We start from the raw sequence: 13716 nt of genomic DNA, 5'->3' as shown, positions 1-13716 counted from the left end.
CAAGCTATACCTGGCTGATGATCCCTAACTAGGGAGAAACCAGTCATTTGTTGCTTGTCTTCCTATTGAGGGAGGACTTGATTTAGCACTTCGAGTTGCGATGTTTCTATTGGAGCCGGGTCACGACTGATTTTTATATGACTGGGTCAAAACTGTGGTGGCTGGGGATGCAGCCTGAGTAATTAGCAGTGGCTGAGATTAATTCAATTATATCATCCATAACTTTATTGTAAACTTTAGTTTGTCCACCTGCCTCGGGTAGACCTGTCCTGGCAGTTCGGGTTGGACTGTTCCAATTGGAGTAGGGTCAACGCTAAATGCATATGGCTGGGTCCAAACGGAGGTGGCATGATTCCATCCATCACTCTTTTGTATACTTTAGTCAGCCTCCGCACAGAATTCCTGTCTTTATGCCATTGAACTGGCTTTCATTCGGTGCAGTCACTTAGAAGTTTTTGCTGAGTATAGCCTTGTTTACAAGGAGTAATGATATTGACCCGGTGTCGGAAACAGAACATACGGTAAATACAATAGCTCAAACTGCAACTCCAATCCTTGTGCAAACTCCTGTAGCACGAGAATAGGAATTTAGCCCTGAACATTGAAACAGGGTCTTAGAGCTTGACTCTCTGAAGGTACATCTTGAAAACAGTCATTGTTGGGCTGTTGGGCTGATCTCTTGAGCACTCTGATGTTTTTCGTCCCGTCAGGGCTCACTGCACACACTGGGCTCTTGAACTAGACCATTTGACAGTGCTAAAGGGCCTGCTAGGCAGGCCCAGCACTGGAAACAGTGAGCAGGGCTTGCCTCTATCCTGCTCTGTCTGAATTTAAAAACACACAACTAAATGCAACTCTGTGAATGTGGCTTGAGTGCAGCAGGAACGGAAGGCAATGTAACCTTGCAAAAAACAACACTAACCTTAATCTTGGACTTTGTGTTGCATTTAAGGTGTAGCTACTGGGCGCAGTACTACTGGAGAGCTAGTATCTTTGCATTCCATCCTACAGACATTAAGGAATGTGATAATGTTATTTTGTGAAAATTATGGACTAGACAATGTCATATAAGTCACTACATATGCCAATATGAGGCACAAATGTTTCCATAATTGTTTAAATGATGTCGTGTGCCTATCGCAGTCGTATTTAGTCGTTATTTGCACTAACCTAAAGATTGTGCAATAAAACTTTGTCATCGGCTATCCTGGCTATTATTTAGTGTAATTTATGAACTACTAGACAATGCTTTGTAATGAACTACATGCGCCAATATTTGGCACAGTTGTTATCAAGAATGATTTAAGCCAGAAGTCTTCAAACTGGGGGGCGGGCCCCCCTTGGGGGGCCTCAAGTGATCCCAGGGGGGGCGCCAGATTCTAGCCAAAAGAAGCATGATACAGATAACAGGCCTTTGTTTTAAGCAGAAGCATGTTATTGCATTTTTAGGCAATGCTGGGTGTCTACTCCGACTCATGTGTATTCATTGTTTTGCATGTCGTTTACGATTGCACAATGAAACTTTCTGTCCTGCACTACCCTTGATTTATGGCATACGGTTGCACGCACATTGCAATAGTTTGAAGCACACCTTGTGCTTCCTATTTTGCGTGAGCGCATCCCGCGTATATAGGATAATGAGAAGCCACTTACATGTTGCGTTCCTAGCCTCGTTTCCACAATAGGCCCCTCCTTGGTGGCGCCACACTTACAGCGATACGAGGACACGGATCAAACGCTGTAAGTGGCGGGCACACTGCTGTGTTGCCATGTATATATTTGAAACGAGGGGCACTATTACCTGTACCCAGGGTCAGCTATCGCCGGCATTGGCAGCCAAACCACCGCGCTGACTCCAATAAGGTATAGGCTTAATTTGTGGGCAGTTTCCCACAGGCCATTTATCAAAACACTGTACCACCAGGGTAAGTGCAAGTCAAATGGTTAATACCCCTTAGCCATATAAGTTCACCACTAATGGCTGCCTTTTGAAATTGTAGGTACATGGCTACCTCTGTGTGAGTATTATTTATTATCTTGCACAGGTGGGCACTTATTTTTATAACACCGCTTCAACCTTGCCTATTTGTTGTACACGAGGTTACGGCAGATAATTGCAACACATAAGACTATTAGTTTACATCAGATTCTCTCATACTATGAGATAATACATTCATTGTTTATTTCAGAAGCGCGAGTAATTCTTCTGTCATCATGAGGCCGTCATATCAATATACGGGTCGAAATGTCGTCACTGATAACACAACAAACAAATTACTCAATATCAATGAATAATTTCGAACTAACAACTGTTGTTTGTTGAAAGAAACACAGAGGGACAACTGTATTTAATTCTCACGTCTTTCGCATACTCTGGTTGCGGTAGTTCACTCACTCCACTGGGGTCACCTATCTCTAAGAAAACTGGAGCTTTATGTACTGCACGGATTGTTATAAATCTAAGTCTTGAATGTTTTTTTCTTACAAAATGAGAATGGTGGAAGTTTGTGTGGCTTTTATTGCGAATTGCATTAAATGCCTGCAACGATTGGGCTGATTATCCTGAAACTGTGTAGCAATTTATACCTATGGGAGCCACTGTTGTCTATGATCACTCACCACCCAGGTTCCCGTGAATTTAAGGTTAGCTGTTGTATTCTCATACTGTCTGAATGTAGTGCACTAACTCCCCGAAATATCGGATTCAAGTAAATGCACTTCAAACAGTGCAGATGCATAAAACAGGTACTGAACTGTTCTGAGCGAGTGCAAATATTCATGATACAGCCCCAGGTTTCATAAACTGCTGTGCTGGTGCTACTTGGCACATGTGAAATATTTATTACTGTCTATTGTAAGTGCATTCTAGGTTCCTCTGTTTCCTTTGGAGACTGTGAATGCTGTTAGGCGGCAGTAACATCATTGTTCATATCGTGTCTATGTTGTCATTTGCTGTGACAAAGCACAACCTACATGTAGATTGCAGCCACAAATTAATTTAAATATTCCAGTCATAAGTCCGTGCACTCTCAGAAAGTCTTCGGCTGCACCAAAAGAAAATGGAGCGACCCAGAGCTGCCAAATGTATCAAACTGCATCAACTCTGCTGGGTGTGCATAGTGTTTTTTCTAACGGCGTGTATTAGATGTCTTTAACCTGTTTGTATGCAACTTCAATTTCACACCATCCTTACATTGCAGTTACCAGCCAGGATCATATGGCGCACACTCAGTCGCAGCGGTGACAGGTTTCCCAGGCCCAAGCGTGATTTGCTACTTCAGTCCATTTCTTTCTTGGAATTCTGGGACTTGGAGTCTTTTTTTATTCCATTATACTACAGGACAAGTCCCAGGAAACAAAATTTTATACTGGAGAAGCACTTCATGCATGGACCTGGAAAAACTTAGAGGTATGCAGTCGGTTACTGTAAATGGCATATGTTTGCTGGTCGATGAAACTTCTGGTGTGAAGTTTATTTAATATGAAGCCAGAAGAGACATCTTGACAGATGTGAAATTTTAAAATGTACTTCTGCTTTTGTGTCAGGCCTATCACCTATGCTAATACCCGGCACTGAAAAAACGTACTGCCCATAATTCACTCGCCACACCACAATCAACACTCAAACAACAACTCTGGGTATATAAATACACAATATATACTTCAATTGCCAGAAGCTGCAATTTCAGTCATAAGCACAGTACTTAATTTGACCTGGTGTTTTCAGATGGGGCCCATAGGCGCTCATTTCTGGGGACCAAGCCTTAATTTTCATCAACAGATTTTGATCCAGAACCTGAAAGGCAGAAAACGGGGAAAGAAAAAGGAAGCAAAAGACGGACAGCAGTGACAAAGGGAGAAAGAAGATGTGAAAAAGAGCCTACACGAATGAAGTAAAGGGGCAGGAAATGTAGCGTGCTGGATGAAAGAGGCAGGAGGTAGACTCAAAACTGGACCAGAGACATACACGGGCATCTGAGCAAAACCTTGGGCCCTGGCATTTATTATTTTACAAATTCAGTAGAGCATTAACACACACTTTTCAAAGATGCTTCTTAGGTACAAAGTTTTGCTCTGTTTAGGATACTTCACTGGGACGTATGCAGCATGAATTAAAAGAAATGATACTTGAGGGATGGCTAATGACAAACGATTGAAATGTTCCGGTGAATTAAGGAAGCATTGAAAAAGCCAATAGGCTTTGATTTTGTAGAAGTCTGGTTAAAGAGCGAATGTGTAGAATGACTTAAGCAAACTTTTGATCAAGTCAGTAAGTCTAGCTTTTTCTTACTGAAAGTGGTTGTTAATTGATGAGTGAGTTTGTATATGGATTTGTGCAAGGTTGTCTGGATGTGAAAGTCAACAAATGTTTTGGTTGATTGAGTGCATAGGTAGATGTGTGTAGGTGAATGCAGGTGTTAACATGGGTGAATGTGAGCAACTTTATAAGTGTACACTGATGAATGAATGTGTGTAGGGATGCTTAATGCATGTAGATTAACCTGAGTGGGTGAAGATAGATGGGTGAAGGTTGAAGGTGAGTGAGTGGAAGGATGTAAGTAAAACTGGTTTGTGTTTTGTATGGTGATTAGGATGGTTAAAGTGCAATGTTTGTGTGGTCTTTGGGTGCTGAGCAGGACCTGCTGTTACAGGGATTGACGTCTGGAGTCTGGAACGAGTACACTTATCCTCCACCACATCTGATCATACTCATCTGCTGCTGGTCAGCCCACCCAAACACCATAGAGCACCAGGACTTGATACACTTGTACTGCCACTAATCTATCTTGTGCCCTGTGTGCTGTGGGTTTTACCCACCAGGCCCATGTCCACTTTTCCTTTGTGTAACCTCTCTAACCTCAATAATCCCAGTCCTGCTTGCTTCCCCAGTGGCACCACTCAGGCCTGTGGTGCTCTCTATGGTTTCCCCCTCCCTCTGAAGTCTGAATCATTGACCCTCCTGTTTTGTTGCTCTGCAAGTTTCATTCAGTTTGCACCTGCAGGTATCAAGTGCCCAGTTAGAATAACCACATTTCCTCCGAAGAACACTGAACTGTACCATCTTGTTCGTGGGCTCTGTTGTAATGGTCGTATGTCAATCACTGTTTGCACCTGCTACTGGGTAGACCCATTTCTCCTGTTATGCAACACATGTATTTCCCCCACCTCAAGTTCATTGGACTATTCCACACCTCCATGTGGGCTACTTGCCCTTCTAGAACACTCTTGCCTTCCTGCATAAATACCCTCCTGAACCTGCATCAGCCCTTGGCCTCATAACTTTTCCTATTGTGCACCAGGATCCTTCCTGCACTCATCTTCCTCTGTCCCATCCAGCATAAGTCTCTTCCCTGTGATCGTCTCGTGATTCACCCGGAGTTTCCAGTGCTCTAGTCTTCCTAGCCCTTCTGATGACTCCATGATTCTGGCATCTGCAAAGCTTCCAGTGTTTTCTTCCACAAGTTACAACTCCGCTACTGTGGAGCTTCTTGCACCAAGTTTCCTGTAGTTTTGGATTCCAGTTCCAGTATTGTTAAGGTCAAGTACTTAACTCTCAGCTTATAGCCCATAGAGTTGTGATATTTCAAGATGTTCTTCTAGAGATGTATTCCTGTTTTGAACTCTGAACTTTGTTAGAGTATTGATCCCTCCCCCTGAGGCCCAGCGCTTTTAACTCTTGTCGTAGTGATCTGAGCTCTTCATATACAAACTGACATTTTGTCACTGTGTTCTGTAGAAGTTGTCTCTGGCACCTTGGAATAAGTTCAGAGAGACTATAGTTGTATTCATCCAGACTCAGATTTCCTGTATGTTCCGGAGTTCTGGAAGTTCTTCAGCTGTTCTTGAATTTGTTGCTCTTCTGTCTTTCATGAAGTGTTTATGATTATGCCTATAAGTGTATCTGAAGTGTAAGGAATTGTTGGAGTTCTAAGTAGGGAATCGTAAAAAACATTGGCCCGCATTATGACATTGGCAGTAAGTGCCGCTTACAGCCATGCTGACTGCCTCCAACATACCGCAACCGCGGCGGTATACCGATATGCGTTTTATGACCCACACATAGAAATCAGCCACTATACAGACACACACACAAGTCCGCCAGCCCAAATGTCAGTGATAAACTGGTGGTACCAAAACCCACGCCGTTACGCCAACAGAAATACGCCCACAGCATTATGACCCACGAATTACCGCGGCGGACATTCAACCGCAGTAAACCATTAGCAGTACATACCGCCGCACTTAAAATACACACACACTAACAAAACAACACCACATTGGACAATTCAAACTACACACACCTGACACACATACACACACTACGCCCACAAACCACTATAAAACACACACCCACATTACCCACAACCCTTTACCACTACAAACAATTTACAACTGAGAGAGAGAGACATGCCAGGATCTTCCACAGAACCAGAGCCACAGAACACCATCACCCATACACCATCCACACACCTCACAGCACACATCCCAACACATCACCCCCCACACACACCACTCACACTACACCCATGGCACCACAAAGACACCCCAGGTTCTCAGAGGAGGAGCTAAGGGTCATGGTGGAGGAAATCATCCATGTAGAGCCACAGCTATTCGGATCACAGGTGCAGCAGACGTCCATTGCTAGGAAGATGGAGCTAAGGCAGGGAATCGTGGACAGGGTCAACGCTGTGGGACAGCACCCCAGAACAAGGGATGACATCAGGAACGACCTACAGGGGAAGGTGCGTTCCATGGTAGCAAGACACCAGATAGCAGTACAGAGGACTGGCGGTGGACCCCCACCTCCTCCCCCACAACTAACAACATGGGAGGAGCAAGTCTTGGCAATCATGCATCCTGAGGGCCTGGCAAGAGTAGCAGGAGGACTGGACTCTGGTAAGTCAAATCTTTACTACTTTTACCCCCTTTCATCCCCTTACCTGCATGCCATCACATACCTTCACCCCTACCATCACCCCCATCACCCCACCACCTCACATATAACCCACCAATACAACCCACCCATCCCAGTAACCAGCATTGCATGTACAACTCACACAAGCCAAAGCTGCCTTGGTAATAACAACCATAGGGGGAAGCATACCCATGCACAAGATGTCACACGCAGTAACAATGACACTGCCTTCACATACCCACAAGACCCCCACACAACGTCACTGGAGGGAGGTGCCAGCAACATCCAGTCCCCTCCCCAAAGAGGCCCACTGTGATGACAGTAGCTCTGCATGCCTGAATCAGGATGACCAACCTGCCCATCAGGGACCTCTGGACAGTTGGTTACCCAAGCACAGTCCCATACCACCACAGAGAATACCCCTCAGGAAACACCACCACAGCACCCACCCAGCGGGCCCATCCCTCTGTCCCCAGGACACGTCAATCAGCAGTGTGTCCTCCACTACAGGGACCCCAGGCAGCCCCACAAACACAGGATGATCAGGGACCTGGGGTCAGTGGCAGTGGGCACACGGTTCAGGGGACAGAGGCACAGGACAACTGGGAAGCTGGGAGGACTGCTGTGAGACAGGGGGAGGACAGGCCTAGGGAACTGACTCGCCATGAGGCACTCACCAGCATCCTGGGAGCCTAACACCATTCCCAGGAGACCATCGGCCAGTTACTGGCCACGTTTCAGGACACCCAGCGGTTGTAGGAGGGACAGTACCTGGGGATCAAGGAGGACCTGAGGGACATCTACACCACCCTGGTCACCATTGCAGGGGTTCTGGCAGACATGGCCAACACCAAAAGGGAGGCAGTGGCACACCAACGGGCCCCTGACACTAGCCACACCGATGCAGAGCCCTCCACCTTCGCTGACGCTAGTGGACAGGAGGCCCGCCACAGGAACAACAGGCCACCCGCATCCCTCCCCCTGCAGAAGGGGAACCACCAAGCAAAAGGTCCCTGCGATCCAGGCAGAAGCCAGAGAACATTGCCAAGATCCTCGCCAGGAAATAAGACTCCCCTGAATGTCACCCTTGTGTCCCACTCTGTCACCCTGTCCACCTTGAACTGCTATTGCACCACTTCCTATGCCCCCTTGGACAACGCACCTGTGATACCAATAGACTGGACTCTATCCTGGACTTTCCTCCATCAGCAACCCAGCCCATTGAAATACCCCCTCCACTTATTAGCACATAAACAAACACCCTTGGAACAAATACAAGTATGGAGTCTGTCAATTGATTGGAATATGTATTTGTTTAACAAGATGTAAACATTGCAATTCAACTGTACAGTTATGTATACATAGGTATGACCTGCAGTGGGTGCCAGTAAACACACCAGGAGCCAGAGTGAGGCACAGGTATCTGAAAATAGAGATGCCAAAGGGTACAGTAAGTGGTCATAGAATTTGAAAAAACAGGCTGCCATGTGCAATGTTCAACACAAAACTGCAATGGAAGGTGAAGTTACAGTGTCTTACCTGTGTGTCACTGGAAGTACTGTTGAATTATAGTTGTTCTGTTGTCCACATTCTCTTCCTCTGCCTCCTCTTCGTCACTGTCCACAGGCTCCACCACTGCCACACGACCATCTCCAGCCTCATCCTCCTGCAGAAAAGGCACCTGGCGTCTCAAGGCCAGGTTGTGCAACATGCAACATGCAACGATGATCTGGCACACCTTCTTGGGTTAGTAGCACAGGGATCCACCTGTCAGATGGAGGTACCAGAATCTGGCCTTCAGGAGGCCAAAGGTGCGCTCAAAGATCCTCCTTGTTTGCCCATGTGCCTCATTGTAACGTTCTTCTCCCTTGTCCTGGCATTCCTCAAAGTGGTCAGTAGCCATGAGATGTTGGGGTAACCAGAGTCACCTGTAAATATCGAGGGATACCTGTTAGCCAGACCCTCACCTTTAGGGCCAACCCCACACCCATATACCAACAGACACTGGGTGGGGACCATGGGCTCACCTATTAGTCACACCCTGTGCCTCTGGAGTTGAGACATCACATATGGAATGCTGCTATTCTTCAAGATAAAGGCATCATGCACAGACCCAGGATACTTTGCATTGACATGGGAGATGTACTGGTCCGCCAGACACACTATCTGCACATTCAGAGAGAGAAAGCTCTTTCGATTTCTGAACACCTGTTCATTTCTCCAGAGGGGGGACAAAGGCAATATGTGTACCAACAATAGCACCAATGATGTTGGGGATATGTCCCAGTGCATAGAAGTCAGCCTTCACTGTGGGCAAATCTTCCACCTGGAGAAATACAATGTAGCTGCACATGTGTTTCATCAGGGCTGACAACACTCTGGTCAGCGAGTTTGAGAACATAGGCTGTGAGATCCCTGTTTCCATGGCTACTGTCGCTTGGAAGGACCCACTTGCCAAGAAATGGAGTACTGACAGGACCTGCACAAGAGGGAGGATACCAGTGGGGTGGCAGATAGCTGAGATCAGGTTTGGTTCCAATTGGGCACACAGCTCTTGGATTGTGGCCCTGTCAAGTCTGTAGGTTAGGAAAATGTGCCAGTCCTCCATTGTCGCCAGGTCCACCAGGGGTCTGTACACGGGGGTATGTCTTCATCTCCTATTCATCCTCACTGGTTGAACTCTAGGGTGAAAAACGGTGAGCAGATGGTCATATTCAATATCCTCAGAGTAAAATGCCTGGCAAGTTCTGAAAGAAACAGCATGTGAATGTATAATTCCGTAAATTTGCCTATGTCTGCTGTGACGCATTTAATTGCCATGGCCTGTTCCCCCCTGAAATGGCGGCCGCCTGACCTGTGAGGAGGGACAAGTGGAAATGAGGTAATTACGCAGATGTTGTGCGCCGTTGCGGGAGGAGGTCGACCACCATGCAACACCTCATTGGTTATCATTGGGTCCTTCGGGTTCCAGGAGCCAATGGTGATGTATGCTGGCAGTGACGCTACGCACCGCCGCGGACGTGACCACCATTTTCTATCTGTTCACTCACTTGCTACCTGACTTTCAACAGGAGAGGACCTACACCTCAAGTGCTGCTGTGACCTGTCTGGAAGCGACCATGGCTTGAGTGTCTGGGGAAAGGGACCCTGCCTTCACTTCGGAGGAGTTGGAGAGACTAGTGGATGGGGTCCTGCCCCAGTACCGTTTACTTTATGGTCCTCCAGACCAACATGTGAGTACACTGTGAGCACAATGGATGGGGCATGAATGTATGGAGTGCTGTGTGTGTAAGCCTCGTGTAGGGGGGGAGTTGCTGAGTGGTCCTGGGCAGAGTGCTGCATGTATGGTGGTCAGTGTCTGTGCGTAAGGGGATGGGAGGGATATGGTGGGCCATGAGTGTAACAGGCCGGACGGTATGACTAGTACCTTTTCTTATGTATCTTTTTCTGCAGGTCAGCGCCCATCAGAAAAAGGGTATTTGGCGTGCCATCACCAAGGAGGTGTGGACCCTGGGGTCTTTGACAGGCGGAGCACCCACTGTCGCAAACAGTGGGAGGACCTGCGCCGCTGGGAAAGGAAGACGGCAGAGGCCCAGCTGGGGATGGCCTCCCAACGAGGAAGGGGTGTCCGTCATACCCTGACCACCCTGATGTTCCGCATCCTGGCGGTGGCCTATCCGGGATTGGATGGGCGCTTGAAGGCATCACAGGAACCACCAGGGGGTGAGTACAGTTTCTGAATCATGAAATTGCACGTGTTGAGGTGTTATCTGGGTGGGGGATGTGGGTCTTTGGGTGCCCTTAGGCCGTGACGAACATGGCAGGGTAGGTTCCATGATGGGCAGGCTCAGATGCAGTCCAACTCCAAAAATGCTAGTGGGCATCTACTACTGGGCAGGGTCCTGTGGGTTTGAGGTGTGCTGCTATTGGCATTAGGCATTGTACCCCATGGCCTGGTGACTAGCATTGTAACTGGTAGTGCGTAGCCTAGTGCATAGGGCTGTTTCCTTTGTGTTGTGTACGGCAACTGACGGCAACTGTGATGTTGTTGCTGGCATTGACCAAGTGTATCCTCTGTCTCTTCCCCCCCCCCCCCTTTTTGTTTTGTCACCCTGTCCTTGTGTGCATTAGCATCATCTGGTGGAGGAGCAGAGGCACCAGCGATGGAGGGAGCTGCATCCCACATTGCCCATGAGGCCGAATCCACCGACTGTGAGGGCACCAGTGGGACGGCGGGCGAGGGGAGCACCACGGCGGAGACTGGAGGGACAGTTCTGACACCTCCTCTGAAGGAAGCTCCCTGATGGTGGTGGCCACCCTGTACCAGTACCACCCTCCCAGCAGCCCCTCAGCGTGTTTCCCGTGCCCGCACACCCAGGAGGGTGGGCATCTCCTTCGCCCCCAGGCACTTCAGGCCCTGCCCCAGTCAGCTCTGTTGCCCTCAGTGAGGAGGCTATGGACCTCCTGAAATCCATCCCTGTTGGGCAGTCAACCATACTGAATGCCATCAAGGGGCTGGCAGGGCATTTGCAACAAACAAATTCATTCCTGGAGGGCATTCACTCTGGCGTGGTGGCCCAACAGAGATCATTCCAGGCTCTGGCGAACTCATTGATGGCAGCCATTGTCCCTGTCTCTAGCCTTCCTCTTTTAACTTCCTCTACCCAGTCCCAATCCACTCAACTCTAGCCTATCCCAAGCACACCTTCAGACCAGCATGCACCCAAATCAACACACAGAAGTGGCTCAGGCAAACACAAGCACCACACTTCATCCCACAGGCACCCACACAAGCACCATCCAGATGCAGACACACCAAGATCCACTGCCTCCACTGTGTCCCCCTCCTCCTCCTAGTCCACCTCCCTTCCAGTAGCGTCTCCACTTACACCTGCATGCACTACACCTCATCCACTACCTCCATCACCATCACGCCTATTACTACACGCACCTCACTGGCAGTCTCCACCCCCACATCCATGCACAGGTCCGCTGTATCCTCTCCCACTGTGTCTGTGCCCCCTCCTCCCAAAGTAAACAAACGGAAGCACTCAGACACCCAACAGCCATCCACCTCACGACAGCATCCAGCCCATGCACCTGCACCCAAACACAGCAGACACCTCCTACAACCACTCCCTCTTCCCCCCTCCCAAACCTTCACCCTCTTCCAGCCCCAGTGTCCATAAAAGGCTTTTCCTCTCCACCCTTGGCCTATTCCCTTCCCCCCCATCCCTGACCTTCACTTCCGGACAGGGTGATCAGAACCCAGACCAGCACCTCAGCCACCCAGTCCACGGCCACTCTAGTTTCTGCAGCTACTGCAGGTGTGAGAGGTTCCAAGGAGACACCCATCAGCACTGCCAGTGTGCCTGCACCAGCTGCCAAGGGCAAGAAGGGTCCACCAGCTAGCAAGGGCAAGGAGGCACCACCAGCTGCCAAGGGCAGGAAGGGAACACCAGCTGCCAAGGGCAATGAAAAAGGCATAGACGCCGCAGGCAGGATGGATCTGGTGCCTGGTGCTGTAGCAGCATCTGGGCAAACAACACTAGCCATGGCAATTCAGCCGTCTGAGGCAGCGGGGGAAGGGCTGGAGCCTCCCCCCACCACTGGCAGCACCGCCACCTGCACCGCCGCCAGCAGCAGCCCCAGTGGGCAGCCGTCCAAGGCTGCAGGGGAAGGGCTTTAGCCTCCCCCCACCACTGGCAGCACCCCCGCCAGCCCCGCTACTGCTACCACTGAGCAGCCGTCACTGCCGGCGGGCAGTGTGTAATCGTGCCTACATGGGCTGTAGTGCGTCCTGGCCCCTGCAACAACTGTAGGTGTGACACCCAGGTGAAAGACTGTGACCTTGCACCATCCAGGATCTGCATCACTGGGCACAAAGCCCCCTCCAGAACCAGTGGAAGAAGGCATCCACTCACCCCCTCCTTGCCAGGATGAAGCACACTGGGCACAAGGGCCCCTCCAGAGCCAGTGGAAGAAGGCATCCACTAGAGAGACTGGCCGTGCACTCCCCAGGACCAACCAGTGGGTAAACCACCCACTAGAGAGACTGTGGCTTTGCACTCCCCAGGACCAAGCAGTGGGCAAACCACCCACTAGAGAGACTGTGGCTTTGCACTCCACAGGACATCGCAGAGGGCATGTAGCCCCCTCCAGGAGCAGTGGCGTTTTACCATCTTCCGGTTGAGGTGCCCCCTGTTCCTCTTCCCCCTGAGGTGACTGTGTATCTTCGACCTGATGCCCCAGCAGTGTTCTCTCTGTATTGAGGCAGGAGTCAAGTGTGGCCTTTGACTATGTGTTATGGACCTGTGGGCCATGGACATTTTGGACTGGGCATTGTCCCTCTCCCTTGTGTGCTAGGTGCGGTACTCACCGTGGTTGTCTTCGCCTCCGTTCGTGTTCCTGGTGTTGGAGGAGGTACACCAGCATGGGGAAGATCTGCAGTTCGGGCTACATGGCGTTGTGGTTCTTCCTTGAGTGTCGAGAGGTGAGTTGTTTCCCTTCTGTGTATTGTTTCTGCTGTGCTTTTGATGGCATTGGTACCGCCCTGGAAAAGTTGGTGGATTGGCTTGTTGTAATACTGTGGGCGGTTCATTGTCTTCCGCCTGGCTGTTGCCGGTTACCGCCGTGGTGCTTGTTGCTACCGCCATGGCGGTCAGTGTGTTAAAGAGGCTGTCTGTGTTGGCGGTTTCGGCCGTGGTCAAAATTCCATTTTTTTTTACCACGGCCTATCGGCGGTATTACAGCCGCTTTATCACCGACCGCCAGGGTTGTAATGAGGGCCATTGTTTTTT

Source organism: Pleurodeles waltl, chromosome 9 (assembly GCF_031143425.1).
Source record: "Pleurodeles waltl isolate 20211129_DDA chromosome 9, aPleWal1.hap1.20221129, whole genome shotgun sequence".
Taxonomy (NCBI): Eukaryota; Metazoa; Chordata; class Amphibia; order Caudata; family Salamandridae; genus Pleurodeles; species Pleurodeles waltl.
This window is presented reverse-complemented; position numbering follows the sequence as displayed.